Raw genomic sequence first — 16,161 nt, forward strand, 5'->3', positions numbered from 1 at the left:
GATTGTGTTCTGTGCCTGCACCAAATGCGCCCACCGTGCGGCACGTGATATGAGTTCTTGTCAATCGGAATTATTTTTTTCCATGAAACGCGTAGGTATGCCCTATGCATGCACTTGAACTGTAATCAATCGTAATATCATTCATTTGGGGAGTAAACACTATAACAAATGGGGTTTCAAAGAGGCGTCGACAAAACAAGTACCTACAGTTAGGCCGTTTTCCATCCCCCACGCGAAGTAGCAAACACCCAAGTGAGCGATGTTCAAAGTTTAAGTCTGCAAAGTGGAGCTGAACTCTGTAACGGGTGGGAAACAGACCGGTGGAACGGAGCCATCACGCCGCCGTCCTCGCAGCGCCGAAACGTGAGCTTTAAAACTTCTACAGTCCAGACAACTGTGAGGCATTATTCCCTGCTAACCAGTTTTGCCGACAATTTATTTCGAAGCATCCGTTAACCATAGCATAACATTTCCTGCATTTCAGAGATTATAGGGATTGTGTGAGATCGGTCATGCATGCCAGATTGGTAACGGATAATCCCTTCGACGCTGTCTTTTATCTTTCACCATACAATCCAGAGACACTTCATACGGTAGGTAGGGGAGAGTGGGGTGGGTTGTATCAGTTTTTACTCCGAGACCCATAACCTCGTAACTATCCGTGATAAACTCATTATTTCCATACTATCTCTGTTCGCGCGCCGTCAAAAGAAACGTCGTTCACGGGCTCTCAGTCCTCTATATTTTCTCCTCCATTCCTCCTCCTTCTTCCAGCGCTAACGGCCTGAGCCTGAGTCAGCCGCGTACCGCCAGCAGAGCCTCGTACAACAGGAGGCAGGAGCCAGGAGCCTTGAGCCGTAACTAAAACACGCATACACACAAACAAAACAAGGTAAGTTCCAGACAAATACATCCGTATCATAACATTGTTCAGTCGTATCACGATAATTTCAGAATAATAAGCAAAGCGCTTCACAATAACATCCGACATTTGGTACGATTTAGTGCTTACCGACAAATTGTCACTCTCCGGCGTAACGAACAGTGTTCATGCTTGAATTCATAGTCAAAATTCTTCCTTTTCACTCAAACAACATTTTTGCAAGTCATCAATCACATCTTTCGTCTTTATCTTTCGTAATTATTCAGATTCTATCCAGACATTGTCAAAATCGAGCCGAAAGAAAGTAAACAAAACAAACAATCCGGTAACCATAGCAACATAGCTCAGTAACCATAGGCGGAGGGCACCGCCGCTGAGCGGCGTCGCAACGGCACCGCCGCTGGGGGCCGTGCGGCGCTAACACCCGCCCCCTTTGAACCATCCAGGTTCAAAACCAACTTCTTAACTATACATATAACAACACATAGGCACACTGCACAGCCTACCGAAACAAGCGTCGCTGAGATCAGCATCAACACACGGAAGTAGAACGCATCCTATATACATTATACATGCACCGTTCCTGATGTCTATCATTGTGATTGTGTCATGAGCCTGTGTGGCGTGTCATGATCTTAAGTGTCCGGTGTTAATGACTTAGCGGTGTGCTGCTAGACTCATGCTGTGTTATACAGTGTAGCTGCAGCTCCATCGCTTCACCAAGACTGCTCTTCTGCGCCCAGAATCTTCACTACCTTCGTGACAGGTCTCAGGAACGTGGTTCCTCGAGCGCGGACCTTCACAGAGCGCACACGCCCGTCCTTACCCATCAGGGTCTCCTTCACGAGACCCAGCGGCCACACACCGCGTGGTACCGATTCGTCTACCATGACGACGACGTCACCGATCCGCAGGTTCGTCCGACTTCTCGTGGCAGCGCGAGATCGCTGCTGCAGGAGAGGCAAGTATAGCCGTCTCCACGAACGCCAAAACTGCTCAGCTAGGTAAGCAGCTTGTCGCCATCTCTTGGGTCCATCCAGGTCATCTTCACTTGAAGAATCACATACCGGTGTCACACACTTCAAATGCAGGATGTGATTCGGAGTCAGAGGCACCTCGTCACGAGGGTCCGACGAAACCGGCACCAGCGGCCGATTGTTCATGATGCACTCGGTTTCGCACAAGAGTGTGTGCAACGTCTCTTCTGTGAATGTTTGGCTGGTTAACAGACCATTCAGGATCTTCCGGACGCCTCTGATGAGACGCTCCCACACACCGCCGTGGTGGGAAGCGGCAGGAACGTTGAACATCCACTCGATGCCCTTGTCCAGCATCGCTCTCCTCAACTTCTCTTCGTTCGCGTGCAGTGCATCAACTTCTTCCTTCAGCTCCTTGTCTGCAGGGCTGGGAAATCCCTCATACTTTCATACCCCAGTAGGTAGCAGATATCGGCTTATTGTTCCATCAATTGTAGCAAAATCAGCATTTCTCTCTTCCGTAGATCATAAAGAAAAATACAATAAAAACATCAAAATTCGCACATTTTCAAAATAGAGGTACCACCGGTCAGTGATCTCGTCGGCGAATATGAACAAAACATAGATGTAAAGCCAAGACAAGTTCCAAACGTCAGCTTTGTGCTCCATTTTATAACGAATCTGGCCGCTCTTTGTAGCAGTTTCCAGTGTAGCTTTCACTAATTCTTCATACTCTGAGTCGTGTAGCTAAAGGTATCTGCTACGCCTTTTTATGCGCTATCTTTCTTATAAATATTGCAAAAAGAAATTTTATTATTTGTGAAATATTGCAACGACATATTTACGAAACAAAACAAATTGTCTAAAAAAGGGAATTGTTCAATGACCAATAAAAATACGAAAAGAATCAACTCATTTTGCCCATGACAGCTCTAAAAAGCCATCTTTTATGAAGCAGTATCCTGCAACGTCTTTAATTCTTTTTGATGACGTCATACAATATTTTTTGTCAGTTTCTAGTGTATTTTTTCTTTGAATTATATATATTTGAAAAGAATACGAGTAACAAAGCACCAATAAACCTTCATTTGTAAGTAACATTAAGAAACATTTACAAAAATATACAAAAACATCATTTACGTTTGTGTGTTTGGTTCAATGGTTTGGTTGCTGCGTTGTTTCTGGCGCATTAGAGACCATTCTAGTTGTCGTTTCGCGTGGGTAGTTTGATGGGTTTCGAAGAGTGTTTCTGGGTGTTTTTGCTTCATTTCGGCAAGTGTATCTTTCATTTTGCCTCTAGTTTGGGGAAGTGGGATGTTACAGGCCTAATTTCAAGTGCTGTAATGACAACTGTCCGTATAGCGGCGTGCAGTACCCAGTTAAAGAGCAAGGTAGCCGCCCAGCACGCAAAGCAAGATGTGAAGATATAGGGAGATATGATCGGATTTGCGCAGAAGGTGAGATCTGATTGAAATATTGATCAAGTAACGCCCAGAAAAGAATATTTTATTTACTTCTTTAATGTTCAATTATTATGTTACCTCTAAACCTTGATAGGTGACAACTGGCAACATTTGTACAGCGGGTTCGGCATGCACAATGATTGTAAATTGTTGACCAGACTGATTAGCCAAATCAACCTGATTTCTTTCAAATACTTTCTGCCTGAGTAGGCTAATACCTTCTGAATCCTAAAGGTGCTGGGATGCTGATAGGAAAATTCTAGGGCTCACTGGAGCTTCCTGGTGCTCCGGGGGGTGCTGGAACTTGCCCTGAGAAAACCCCACAGCACCTTATTTTGGTATTTGTATGCTTCCTACAAAGAGTAAGAAATAAGAAAAAGAACATTCACAGGGGGCAGAAGCAAGACACTGTATCTTTTTTGTGCGTGCAGCCAACTAAATCAAAGCATTTAAAGCTCACTTTGAGAAAAGGTAGAAAATGGTAGTGCGGAAAGTTCTGTCCAGAATTTCTATTGACTTGTAAAATCATTTTCTTTAGCAGAAATGATGTGAGGAACATTTGTGGCAATGTAGCTAATAAGAGTTTCTCGTAATATCTGGTATGTAGCAGATTCAGCATTTTTCCCAGCCCTGCTTGTCTGCTGCTGTGAAGTTCGTTCCCCTGTCGGAACGCATCAGGCGAACGTTCCCGCGTCTTGCAATGAAGCGGCGCAAGGCACAAATGAATGAGTCCGCAGAAAGGTTGTCTGCGAGCTCGAGATGCACGGCTCTCGTGCTGAGGCATGTGAAAATGACTCCAAACTTCTTCACCTGACCTCTACCTCTCTTGGCGTATAGCGGCCCGAAGTAATCTACACCAGTGTTACTGAACGGGTGAGTGGCCTCCTCTACACGATCCTGTGGCAAGTCTGCCATCTTCTGTCCCTCAACTGGGCGCTGTCGTCTTCTGCACTTCACACATCTGTGCAAACACCGTCGTACTGCGCTGTTCCCTTTCAGTACCCAGTATCGAGTCCTGAGTTCAGAAAGAACATACTGGCGTCCTTCGTGTCCTGCCCTCTCGTGACGATCAGCGATGATCAGGTCAGTTACCTTGTCCTTGTCTGGGAGAATCAGAGGATGTTTGGCAGCCCAGTCCAACGCAGAGTTCATCAAGCGTCCGCGCATCCTGATGAGACCGTCCTCCACGAATGGGCTCAGCCGCGACAGACGACTGGCACATCGCACCTCACGTCCCACTCCCAGGTCAGTCAGTTCTTGCAGAAAATGAGTTTTCTGAACATGCTTCACGATGATCCTCTCGGCATCTTCTATGTCAGCAGGAGTGAGCTCCCTCACATTCGAGGCTCCCTGCTCGTCTCTGGCCTTCAGCTGCAGAGTCTTGATCGTTCGGCGGATCCATGCCACCGCTCTCGTGAGTCTCTTCCATGACGAATGATATTCAATCAGACGATCGATGGGATTGGCGCTGGAGTTGTCAGCCTTCTCGTTCTGCACAACGACAGCTGCCGAACTTGTCTTCGCTTGCTTCACTTCCGGGTCATCCGGGTGAATCTCACCGACGCACGGAGACCTTGGCCAATTCTCCTGTGAGCTCCTGAGAAATGGCGGGCCGTTGTACCACATGTCGCTGTCTTGCAGTACTCCTCTTGAAACCATGTCAGCAGGATTCAGCGACGAGGGTACGTACCGCCACTGTTCGTTCTTCGATCCAGCGTGTATCGCAGCAAGTCGATTCGCCACATAGATGTGATAGCGCGAGGTCTCGTTCTCGATGTAACGCAACACGGTCGTGCTATCCGTCCAAAAGGTGACGTCATGGATCCTCATGTCCAGTGCTCGCAAGAGCTCTTGGTTCACGTCTACGGCAAGCTTGGCTGCGGCTAGTTCAAGACGCGGGACCGTAATCGCTTTGAGCGGAGCGACTCGGCCTCGGCTAAGAACCAGGGAACAGAACACTTCACCATCTCCGCGCACAGTGCGTATGTATGACGCGGTGCCATAGCCCTTCAGACTGGCGTCACTGAAGTGGTGCAGACTCACTGCATCCGCGGCACTTATGCCATACGGATCATAACATCTTGGCACGCGAACGTCTGGCAGGGACTTCAACCCACTCAGCCATCTGTTCCATTCTTCTTCAACTTCATTGGGAATGTCATCGTCCCAGCCGGTTCGTAGACGCGTCAGTTCCTGAAGAATCATCCGTCCTTGAAGAACGCGAGGAGCAGCCAGGCCTAACGGGTCGTAACAGGCTGCGGTCGCGGAGAGTATTCCGCGTCGAGTACGTGGTCTTCTGTTGAGAGCGTCTACGTCGATGCTGAATCCAAGCTCATCCCTGTGAGTATCCCAGAGTACACCTAAGACTCTCTCGCTTGAAGAGGTTTCCTGTCCAAGGTGAGTTTCAGTCTTTCCCTTGTCATCTTCTGATAGCGCTCTCAGAACTTCGGTGCTGTTGGAGTTGAACTTCGTGAGTCGGAAGCCACCCATGCTGCACAGCTGCTTCAGGTCCTGCGCCATCTTCGCAGCGGAGGCTTCTGACGTCGTCGATTGGCATACGTCATCCACATAGAAACTTCTTTGCAGTGTCTTCTTCACTTCGGGGGTGTATCCTGTGCCGAAGTCTTCTGCCGTCCGATGAAGAGCGTAGTTCGCGCAACTGGGACTGGATGTCGCTCCGAACAGATGTCTTGTCATCCTGAAGACACGTGGTGTTGAAGAAGTGTCGCCTTCTGGCCACCACAGGAAGCTCAGATAGTTCCTGTCGCTCTCCGGTACCATCACCTGAAGAAACATGGACTCGATGTCACCGGTAAAGGCTACCGTCTCTTGTCGGAAGCGGACTAGCACGTCCACCAGGGAGTTCGTCAGGTTCGGGCCTTGCATGAGTACGTCATTTAGACTCACTCCATTGTATGACGCGCTGCAATCAAAAACTACTCTAAGCTTGTTTTTGGTCGGGTGATACACCCCATGGTGCGGGATATACCAGCGCTCTTCCTTTCCTTCTTCTGAGTCTGGTGCTGCTTCCTCAGCATATCCTTCATCCAGAAGCTTCTTCATCTGCTCCTTGTAGTCAGCTGCATATCTTGGATCCTTCTCGAACTTTCTTCTCAGTGATTCCAGTCGTCTTGCTGCCATCACTCTGTTGTCTGGCAGATCGGGTTTCGCATCTCGGAATGGCAGACCGATTTCGTACTTCTCTCCGTCCTTCTTGCATGTATCTTCCACCTTGAGGCACCACTTGACGTCCTCGACTGAGTAGCCTCTGCGACTATCATGGCTGTCAAGGAACTCGAGCTCGGGATCTTCCAGCATCTTGATGCGGTTGACACGCGCGACGTGTGCACCTGGTCCCCTCTTCCCCTCAACGCCACAGACCAGCCAACCGTATCTGGTTCTGACGGCGTAGGGGCCCTTCTGGCCTGGGCAGCTCACCACTTCCAATGGTTCTGACACCACGCTGGCGTTTGCACCGATGAGCAGGCCGATCTCTCTTGATGTCGTCTTCTTAGTAAAACCAGCTTCAACTCCACGTTGTCGGAGATGTGGCCACTTGCTGATGTCTTCTTGTCGTACGATGTCTTGCTTTTCCACCGGTATGTGCTCTAGAACATACAACGCTGGAAGTTCAACTTGGTTGCCACCATCTTCAGTTCCAATACTGACACCAGTGACCAACGAGGTCTTCATTCTTCGCTCTCCATTGATGGTGGACATGACTACATATGTCTTCTCGTCTGGTTGAATGCCTAACTGACTTGCCAGCTTACGTGAGATGAATGAGTGCGTACTGCCAGGATCTATGAAGGCTCCAGTCAGCACGGACCGTTCCTTGACGTTGGCTGATACTGGAAGCACCTGCAGCTTTCCACCGCCTTCACACTCTTGTGACACATGTCCTGCCGTCACGACGTTGGCGTTGGGCAGCGCATCTCTGTGCATACTTGTAGGATGCGACTTCTCGCACTTCTTACAGCGGCTTCGTTTCTGACAGTTCTTGGAGATATGTCCTTCCTGTAAGCAGCCGAAACATAGTCCATGTTGACGTATGTAGTCAGTCTTCTCTTCCTCAGTCTTCGCCCCGAAAGCTCTGCAAGTCTCCAGGTCATGAGGATGCTCGCAGTAGGCACACTTGGCCGGTTGCTTCATGTTGCTTGCGTAAGCTCGACTTCTTCGTTCTTGGCGGAGCTGATGCTCCCGATTCTTCATCTCCTTTCTTGCAGGCTGCTGTGCTTTCTGCACGGTCGTGGCTTGTGGTCGCGTGTCCTTCTTCTCTTGAGCACTGAGCACATGTCTTCCATAGACAGGGTTTGACGCGATTCTTGCTTCTGATTCGATGAACTCGACGAAGTCTCTGAAACTGACCTGCCTCTGGTCAGTCCTCTTCCTTTCTCCGTCTTCTCTTCTGTCTCGTCTCTGATCCTGTTCGATCCTGTCGACCGCTCTGCGCCAGCGATCAGCGACCCACGGCGTCTTCTGAATGGCCTGGCAGATCATCCATGAATCAAACCCACTGTCTGCCAGAGCAGGTGAGTGAAGAGCGTTGAGAGCACCTCGCAGAAACACTGAGTAGTCATCAAGGCCGTTCACATCTTCATATCTCACGCGCGGGTAGTTTTGAATCTTCTCGATCACTGATGCTCTGGACTTCATCGCATTGTCATATCTCACCTTGAGTAGACGAATAGCTTCACTGTAACCATCATCACCCAGGTAGACGCAGGTGGCTACAATGTCATGAGGCTTACCTTTGGTCAGCTGCAACAGGTACATCAGCTTCTCTTCTTCCCTGTCCAGCCTACATGCAATGTTAGACTGGAAAGCTGTGATGAATGGTAGAAAGTCTTCTTCGGTTCCATCAAACGCACGTAACTCCAATGACTGAAGTCCGATTCTTCTCATCACCAGCCTGTCCGTTGTGTTGAGATCCATTTGCTGAACTGAGCCAGCCGACTTGTCATGAGATGCTCTTCCTGCACCTGCATGTCTGTCTTCTTTCGTTTCTTTGTCTTGTTTCTTGTCATGTTTCATTTCATCTTGTTCACTTTCATGTGTTTCATCATCTTGCTTATGTTCATTTCCAACTTCATCGTCTTCTTCACGTTCAAGTGCTTCAAATCGTGCCAGCACAGCTTCTTTGGCTTCACACTCCTTTAGTTCAGCCAGCAGTTGCACTTCCTCTTGTTTTCTGCGCAAGTTTTCTATCTGTTCCTCAAGTTCATGTTTCTGCTTCAATGCATTCATCTTCGCCTTCAGCCCGGCTAATCTGGCCGCTTCAGTAGCTCTCTGTGACGTGACAGATGCTCTGCTGGACGTAGACTTGACTGATCTTGCATCAGTACCATCGTGACTTCTTACGTCCATCTGAAACGCTTCCTTTCTTGCGATCGTCTCTGGATCAACATCGGCTTGACTTCTTGCATCTTCATCGGGCATCACCGCTTTCTTGTAGCACGCCTCTTCTCTCAGAACTTGCGCCAACCGCTCCTTCAGAACAGCTTTGGTCCCTCTGGAATCTTCTCCGCGGGCGTCCAGTTCACGCTTCAGGTCCCGCACTACCAGTTTCTCGATGTCAATGTCCATGGCTGATGTATGTTAATATACGTATGTGCATGTGAAAGCGTAATGCCAAATGTGTTCAGCACTGATAAACAGCAGCTGTCATAGTCGGGTGCATCTCGTGTCAATGTTCCGCGAAATGTACCAATGGCAGTACCATATTGTACCCAAGAAGCATATAACTGTCAATGTTCAAATCGTCTGACTGTCAAATGTACCTACCAATGGCAGCATCATATGGTACCAAAACAAACCCATTGTCAAAGCTCATATTGCCTGGCTGTGAAACGTACCAAGGCAACATCATGTTGTACCAAATCAAGCCTATCATCAAAGTTCACATTCCCTGGCGGCAAAATGTAAGGCAGCACCGTACCGTACACAACATGCGTCGATCAGGTTATATCTGGCCATGCTGCAAAACGTACCAACGGCAACACCGTTCTATGCACAACATGGGTACACTGCACTTGTACCAATGGCAACAGTTCAACATGGCAACACTGATCATCAGTACCATTTAGTACCAATGGTACACTCGTACTTCTGGTGCAGTCGGTGCAGGCTGCCAGTCGTACCAACGGCAACAGTCAACAAACGCGAATGTTCCACGAACATTAACACTGACGAATAGTGTTTTTCAAAGCAAGAGTTTATCTGGTAGGCAATGCAATGCGCAAATGGCGACAGCATCAAAGCAAGCTGCTGAAACTAGTGGCATTGTGGCACTTATCGCGTTGTAGAACTTGAAGTCTGATGGCGCAGGAGAACTCGCCGTTTCCGCTGCCGTTCTTGAAGTCGCTTTCTTGAAATTTGTCGTTACTAATGTTCGCGCGCCGTCAAAAGAAACGTCGTTCACGGGCTCTCAGTCCTCTATATTTTCTCCTCCATTCCTCCTCCTTCTTCCAGCGCTAACGGCCTGAGCCTGAGTCAGCCGCGTACCGCCAGCAGAGCCTCGTACAACAGGAGGCAGGAGCCAGGAGCCTTGAGCCGTAACTAAAACACGCATACACACAAACAAAACAAGGTAAGTTCCAGACAAATACATCCGTATCATAACATTGTTCAGTCGTATCACGATAATTTCAGAATAATAAGCAAAGCGCTCCACAATAACATCCGACATTTGGTACGATTTAATGCTTACCGACAAATTGTCACTCTCCGGCGTAACGAACAGTGTTCATGCTTGAATTCATAGTCAAAATTCTTCCTTTTCACTCAAACAACATTTTTGCAAGTCATCAATCACATCTTTCGTCTTTATCTTTCGTAATTATTCAGATTCTATCCAGACATTGTCAAAATCGAGCCGAAAGAAAGTAAACAAAACAAACAATCCGGTAACCATAGCAACATAGCTCAGCAACCATAGGCGGAGGGCACCGCCGCTGAGCGGCGTCGCAACGGCACCGCCGCTGGGGGCCGTGCGGCGCTAACAATCTCCTTCCTTGATTCTTCTGCTTTTTTGTGCAAAGTAACTTTTCCGCTACCTCTACCAGTTTTTCTTCTACGGTCTGCCGAATAGAACAATGTTTTTGATACAACTTGCCCCATGGCTTGGGTGAGTTGTATCACATGGTGGGGTAATTTGTATCACTATTTCACGTTTCAAGGAGTGTGCTTGCTACCATAGGCGTAGGAACAGGGGGGGCCGGGGGGGCCATGGCCCCCCACTTTTTAGCCATTTTTTAAAGTAAAATCTTTATTTTTTATTTAAATACAAAACTAAGAGCAGGAAATGATTCAGCAAGGTGAGATGAGCACAAAACTGCAAAGAATTTCTTCATAGGGGTATTGGGGCTCCCACAAAGTGACATTGAAGTTTCGCTGGCCCCCCCACTTTTCGTGAGGTTCCTACGCCCATGCTTGCTACTGGTTTTGAACATAACAACAACATTAAATGGGGTTAATACAATGTATATGCTCAAAGGCTTCACTTTTATTAGACCAAACTTAGGTCAATCCGAACGAAACATCGAAACGAACGAAACATCAACAGACTAGACGCAAAAGTGGCCCGTTAAGAGCAAAGAAGCCAACACATTGTGCCGAAATGGAACCAAGGGCGGATCCAAGGGGGGGCCAACGGGGCCATGCCCCCCCCCAAGACGGTCAAAGGGGGGGCCATACTATCTTTTGCCCCCCCCCCCAAGACATAAGTCAAGAAAACTAAAAAATAAACATTCTCAAAGTTCCTATGCTGAAAAACTGAAATATTGCTTTGATGATTGAGTGACCTTGGGGCAAACGTGAAAAACTCTGCCAACCAGAGTCAAAATGGCCTGTGCCGGCGAAGGTTAACATGTAGGAGAAATTGACATGATATCACATTGTTATTCGCATTCATAGGCACGTGTTCTGTATTGTGTACTGGTTGGTTTTAATTGCAAATTTGTTGGAAAATAAGATTGTCATGAGGCACTTTTTTTAAAGAAAAGGGTATTTTCAACGTTTGCCATGGCCAACTGTGTGATTCTTGTCAGAAAACTGAGGAATGATCATAACAACACTGAGTATATTCAACTTCAGCTTGAGAGATTTCAGAAGCTTCTTAATAGCTGAAGCTTCTTCATAGTTCATTAACACTATTAAACAGGAGCTTTCTTGTCATATGCCTGAATGTATATGGATTTAAACCTCGCCCGTATTGGCGTTTTGTCAGCCGCGAACGTATAGGGGGGGGGGGCGTTGCCCCCATTGCCGTTTGGCCGCTGATCGAGCTAGAGCTTCGCGAAAAAAAACGAGCGTGCTGCCCGTGACGAGAGGAAGACGATGATACCCAATTTAAGGTCCTAGGTCATTGGTTCATGGTTGACCTTCCAGGTGAGGTCAATGACCCAAAAGTCGGGAAAATTGGGACCTGTTAGAGCGTCGTAAGTGTGGCTGAGCTTTTCCGGGGTGCTGATCACGAATATCGTGTTAGTGTTGATCCCAGAAGATGTCTTCATGCATTTAGGCCAGGTCGGGTCAGGTCAACCAGTAGTGGTCCTGCCGGGTGTTCGTAGTACTTGTCAACCACCTCTGACAGCTTCGTAACATGTTACGAAGGCACCAAAAGTACTTCGTAAATGTTCAAATGGTTGCTGAATTCGAGTTCAGCTCCAAAAACTAGCCTAGAAACAGGTAAAACTCGAAAAAGTGAACTGAGGTCATCAAAGGTCAATGACCTGACCTGATCTTCAGGTGACCTTCAAACCCATCCAAATGCATGGGACCAACATCATATCACATGTTTGAACGCTTGAAACCACGAAAAGACTGCAAACGCGCGGCTAATGCGAGCCAACATACGCCGAATCGCGATCCCGGCCAAACATGGTCTCGAGAAATAGGTCACAGGTCAAAGGTCACTTGGGTCAGGGTAATCAAAGTTTCAGGGTAGATGCAAAATTGATTAACTCGAGGGTACTGAAAGTTTCGTCGCGATTAGCCGTTTTTACACGAGTTATTCGCGAAAAACCGAGGGGGGTGGGGTCTGTTCGACTCCTCCCCCTATACGGGGGAGGGTTAACAGAGGAAGACACAATTTCCCCTTACCTGTACTTGTTTTTGAAGTGTTTCAAGCGTCATTTTGAGAAGGCGCTTTATTCAGTTAGGGGGTGCATATGCACCCCTAAAACCCCTAATGCTCCACCATATGTCACTAACTAAACCCACTATTTGAAGTTATACTTAATGACACATGGGTAGTTTTCACCCAACATAGTAGGATAATTAAGCATTAAATGCAAAATTAGAGCTTGAGATTGTCCGGCATTTAGCCCAACAGGATACCTCTTCAATCGTCCTAGCTGAACCCAGCATAAGCTCAGCTTGTCTGAACTCGGACACACCATCAACATTGCCGAGTCTGAATATGAGCTCGACGCCGGGCCATGGGCCTGAACTTTGTGGTCATGGGCGCGGGAGCTGGGGGTCAGTGGGGGCAGCCTGCCCCCACAACTCTGGGGCCGTGGGGGCGCTGCCCCACAACTTTTCATAGGGCTAGGAACCGTCGGGGCAGCTTGCCCTCCCTGAATTAGCGGTTGTGGGTCACAAAGGAATACTAAAGGGAAGAAAACATTTAAGAAAAAATCCCCCTCTTTACCTGGCTTCACAGCTCATGTGGAAGATTTAAGCCTTTATTCTACGTTACCAAAAAGGTAGTTCCTTGACTCAGCTGAGACAAAATATCTCACTTTTTGCAAATGTTTTCGTTTCGTTTTTTTTTCGATGAAAAGGCGAAGGGTGAAAAATAAGTGGCCTAAAACCGGTGAGAAAACTAGATTTGGGGGTACCCTAGGTTTGGCTAGTCCCAACCGGTTGCCCCCCCCCCCCCCCCCAAGACGGCCGGCTGGATCCGCCCTTGAATGGAACGAGTATGGACTAGCTACCTACAAACGCGAGCCAGGGCTTAGCTTTCGCGATCAAAAGCAACATGCCCATACATACATACATATATACATGTTACAACATACCCCACCCGGCTCTGATACAACATGTACCTCGCCGCCATCTTGGAAAAAACATCCTCGTGCTCAAAAACAGCGGACAGCTGGAGAAATCCATTTTCACTCACGCAGCCTTCGAACCTACCCTCACCACCGCTACGGAGATCTTTCAAATTCGTGCACATCTAATTGCCCAAAACACACATTTTCTTGCAACTTATTTTTTTAGAATGACATTAAAAAAACATAAAATCGGCTCTCACCTCGAGACGCGTCCACCCAGCCACACGACAGAACAGGGAAAGATGGCGGCCGGAAAACCTCGTCGGCTGGTCGTGTCACGAGCGCCATCTATTGGATTAGTTTGGCACAATTCGCCCTGATACAGCTTGGACATGATACAACTCTCCCCGCTCTCCCCTAGTAGGTACAGATACACGTATATGACTGGTCAAAAGCTCAACAAACGTATGTGCTGCAAGAGTTCCTAATTCGGCCACTACCGTTTTGACATGTCAGCCACCTTTCTCACTAAGATGCGTCCTAGCGCTTCCTTTCCCGCGGTGACCCGTTGAGTGGTCAAGTCAGGTCAGGGAGCGCCTCGCCCTCGATCTCACGCAAGACCATACCTTACCGCCTGGCCAGTGTTACAGATTAGCCAAGTGAATGTGCGTCTCACACTGTCAATCGCTCATGGATTCATGTAATTTCTTCCTGCTGTTCCTGCTTCCTGCCTGTTGCTGTTTGGTTTGGCAACCTTCCCATTGAAACGTGGCAGAACATTTTGTGAATTAAGGTGCATGTCATCGTTACCTTTCTCCTGCATATTTTACGTACTTTTCCGAGTAAAATACCATGCACAAAAGCTATGACGCTATAAGTAGGGTGCGAGACTTCCCAGGAACTATAGCATCACCATCTGCGATACGGTCCAGGCGCATTCCCCCTCGCCCGCCCCGGGGCAGACTCTGCAACACATCAGCGCCCCGTCCACAGGCCTGCGAGACGCTTATGTTTAATGCAACGACCACAGCCATTTATCCTATTACCTCTCTAATGAGGACAAATTTGGCGCAGGCAGGTGTTGGCGCAATTGACGCGGCCGGGCGGCGCGTTCTCGCCGTGCGCCCCACTGACGTCATTTGCATACAATCAGCTGTTGCGGCCGGCGGTGCGATGCGCGCCGTCTGCACAAGTTAGCGCTGCGGCCCGCTCTCGGCGGCCCAATGTTCTGCTCGTAATTAGTGGGCGGTACGGGTCGGCGCGCCGCCGGCCGCCGCCACTCGCCGCGCTCGCCACCTTATGAAGCATTGTTGTCGCCTCGGTGTGCGGTTTATGTCGGTCATAGCAGTGGAATGGTGCGGCCACGGCTGCTGCAGACAGCTCCATAGGCGCGGGAGCCGGGGGGGCAGTGGGGGCAGCTTGCCCCCCCCCCCCAACTCTGGGGCCGTGGGGGCGGTGCCCCCACAGCTTTGAGACGGAATACCACACTTTTTTTGCAAATGTTTTCTTTTTTGTTGAAAAAGCCGAGGGATGAAAAACAAGTGGCCTAAAACCGGTGAGAAAACTAGATTTGGGGGTACCCTAGGTTGATCTCTATTATGGTGTGTCCCCCCAGTCGGAAAGTAGTTCCCGCGCCCCTGGACAGCTCCAGGGCATGAAGCTGCGACGCCTCTGTCGACTGCCCCCCCCCCCGCCCCCTCCATACCCTCCCGTCCCAGCGACGTCAGAACGACGGCCCCCTGGGACACGCGGGGCCATGAGAGCCGCCGTCACCCTCCGTCCAGCTGACTCGTCGGCGCCCCCGTCTCACGCACATAAAGCCACGCCGGAAAACGCATATGGATTGCGGTCATATCAACTGACTGGCGCCCCGCCGCCGCCCCGCCGGCCATTCACAGAGGGACAGGTCGTCGATGACTGCACCGGATGCGGTCAGAACGAGCCAATTGATTGTACGATTTGGCTGACGGTGCGGTCGGGCCGCGGCTCGTCTGCATCACAAAGAGCGCCCCCCCCCCCCCCCCCAGCGGTGGGTCCGCGGGTCGGCCGGCGATTTTGTTTTGTCCGGTGCCCTCCGCGCGCCTCCGATTGACTGCGGGTCGGAGCGCAGGGGCGGATCCAGGGAGGGGTGATAGGGGTCGACGCCATAGGATGGCAGATGAGCTGTGTAGTGTATAAATTATTCAGTTTTATCCCGCGGAGCAGCGACAATGGGTGTCTGATGTGGGCTATAATATGACATCCTCCCACCGCGCCTGGCGCCGCCGCTGCCGCCCGGCAGAACGGACAGTGGCAGCCGAGCACAATCTCACCTCAATCACCCCAGGCGACGGATGCGCGCTGGCCACGCTCTCATCTCCATGACAACGGGTGACTCGTTAGAGAGCCCTTCTGCCTGGCCGACTGCGCTGGCGGGGGAGCAGCACGGAGCAATAAATCGCTAATCAGCGGCCGCATCGAGCTGCCGGCTTTGTGGGATTTGACCTAACGCCGGGCTACCATGGCGCTGACAAAGGAAAAAACAGACAGAAGCTGTGGTGACAGAAGCATTGATAGAACCAATTCAGTAGTTTGAAAAGGATCATGTCTATGGTGAGCGCACTTACTCAAGAGATTTATCGCGTGTGGGCTTTGAATGCGATGAGCCGGTTTACGACTCTGCTGTGTATTTCGAGACATGCGTATCCGCCGACAAAAGCTCCCCGACCTATCCCAGAACTCCCAGAACCAAGGCAGAACCAAGGCACCGTGTCACCAGACGAGGCAAATTGGACGAGTGCGCAGCCGTTTGATCAGCTCCGCCCAGTTCACTGTCAAAGAGAGCGGGCGCAATAAACGGC

The 16,161-nt window shown here is 49.4% G+C and overlaps 1 protein-coding gene and 2 long non-coding RNA genes across 3 annotated transcripts in view; 1 reads left to right on the forward strand and 2 right to left on the reverse strand.

The window, feature by feature from the left end:
- Nucleotides 1-16,161, forward strand: part of LOC122365737 (tyrosine-protein phosphatase 99A-like) — a 76,255-nt gene that overhangs the window by 12,193 nt on the left and 47,901 nt on the right. The window lies entirely within an intron of this gene.
- LOC122365747 lies at nt 720-2,612 on the reverse strand. The gene is made up of 2 exons (XR_006253790.1): nt 1,013-2,612; nt 720-861 (listed from the first exon to the last, which is right to left on the reverse strand). It is a non-coding gene; the product is annotated as an uncharacterized LOC122365747 (long non-coding RNA).
- LOC122365752 lies at nt 9,143-10,236 on the reverse strand. Its single transcript, XR_006253791.1, has 2 exons — nt 10,033-10,236; nt 9,143-9,881 (listed from the first exon to the last, which is right to left on the reverse strand). It is a non-coding gene; the product is annotated as an uncharacterized LOC122365752 (long non-coding RNA).

Source organism: Amphibalanus amphitrite, unplaced genomic scaffold (assembly GCF_019059575.1).
Source record: "Amphibalanus amphitrite isolate SeventyFive unplaced genomic scaffold, NRLGWU_Aamphi_draft 000028F_arrow, whole genome shotgun sequence".
In the NCBI taxonomy this organism is placed as follows: Eukaryota; Metazoa; Arthropoda; class Thecostraca; order Balanomorpha; family Balanidae; genus Amphibalanus; species Amphibalanus amphitrite.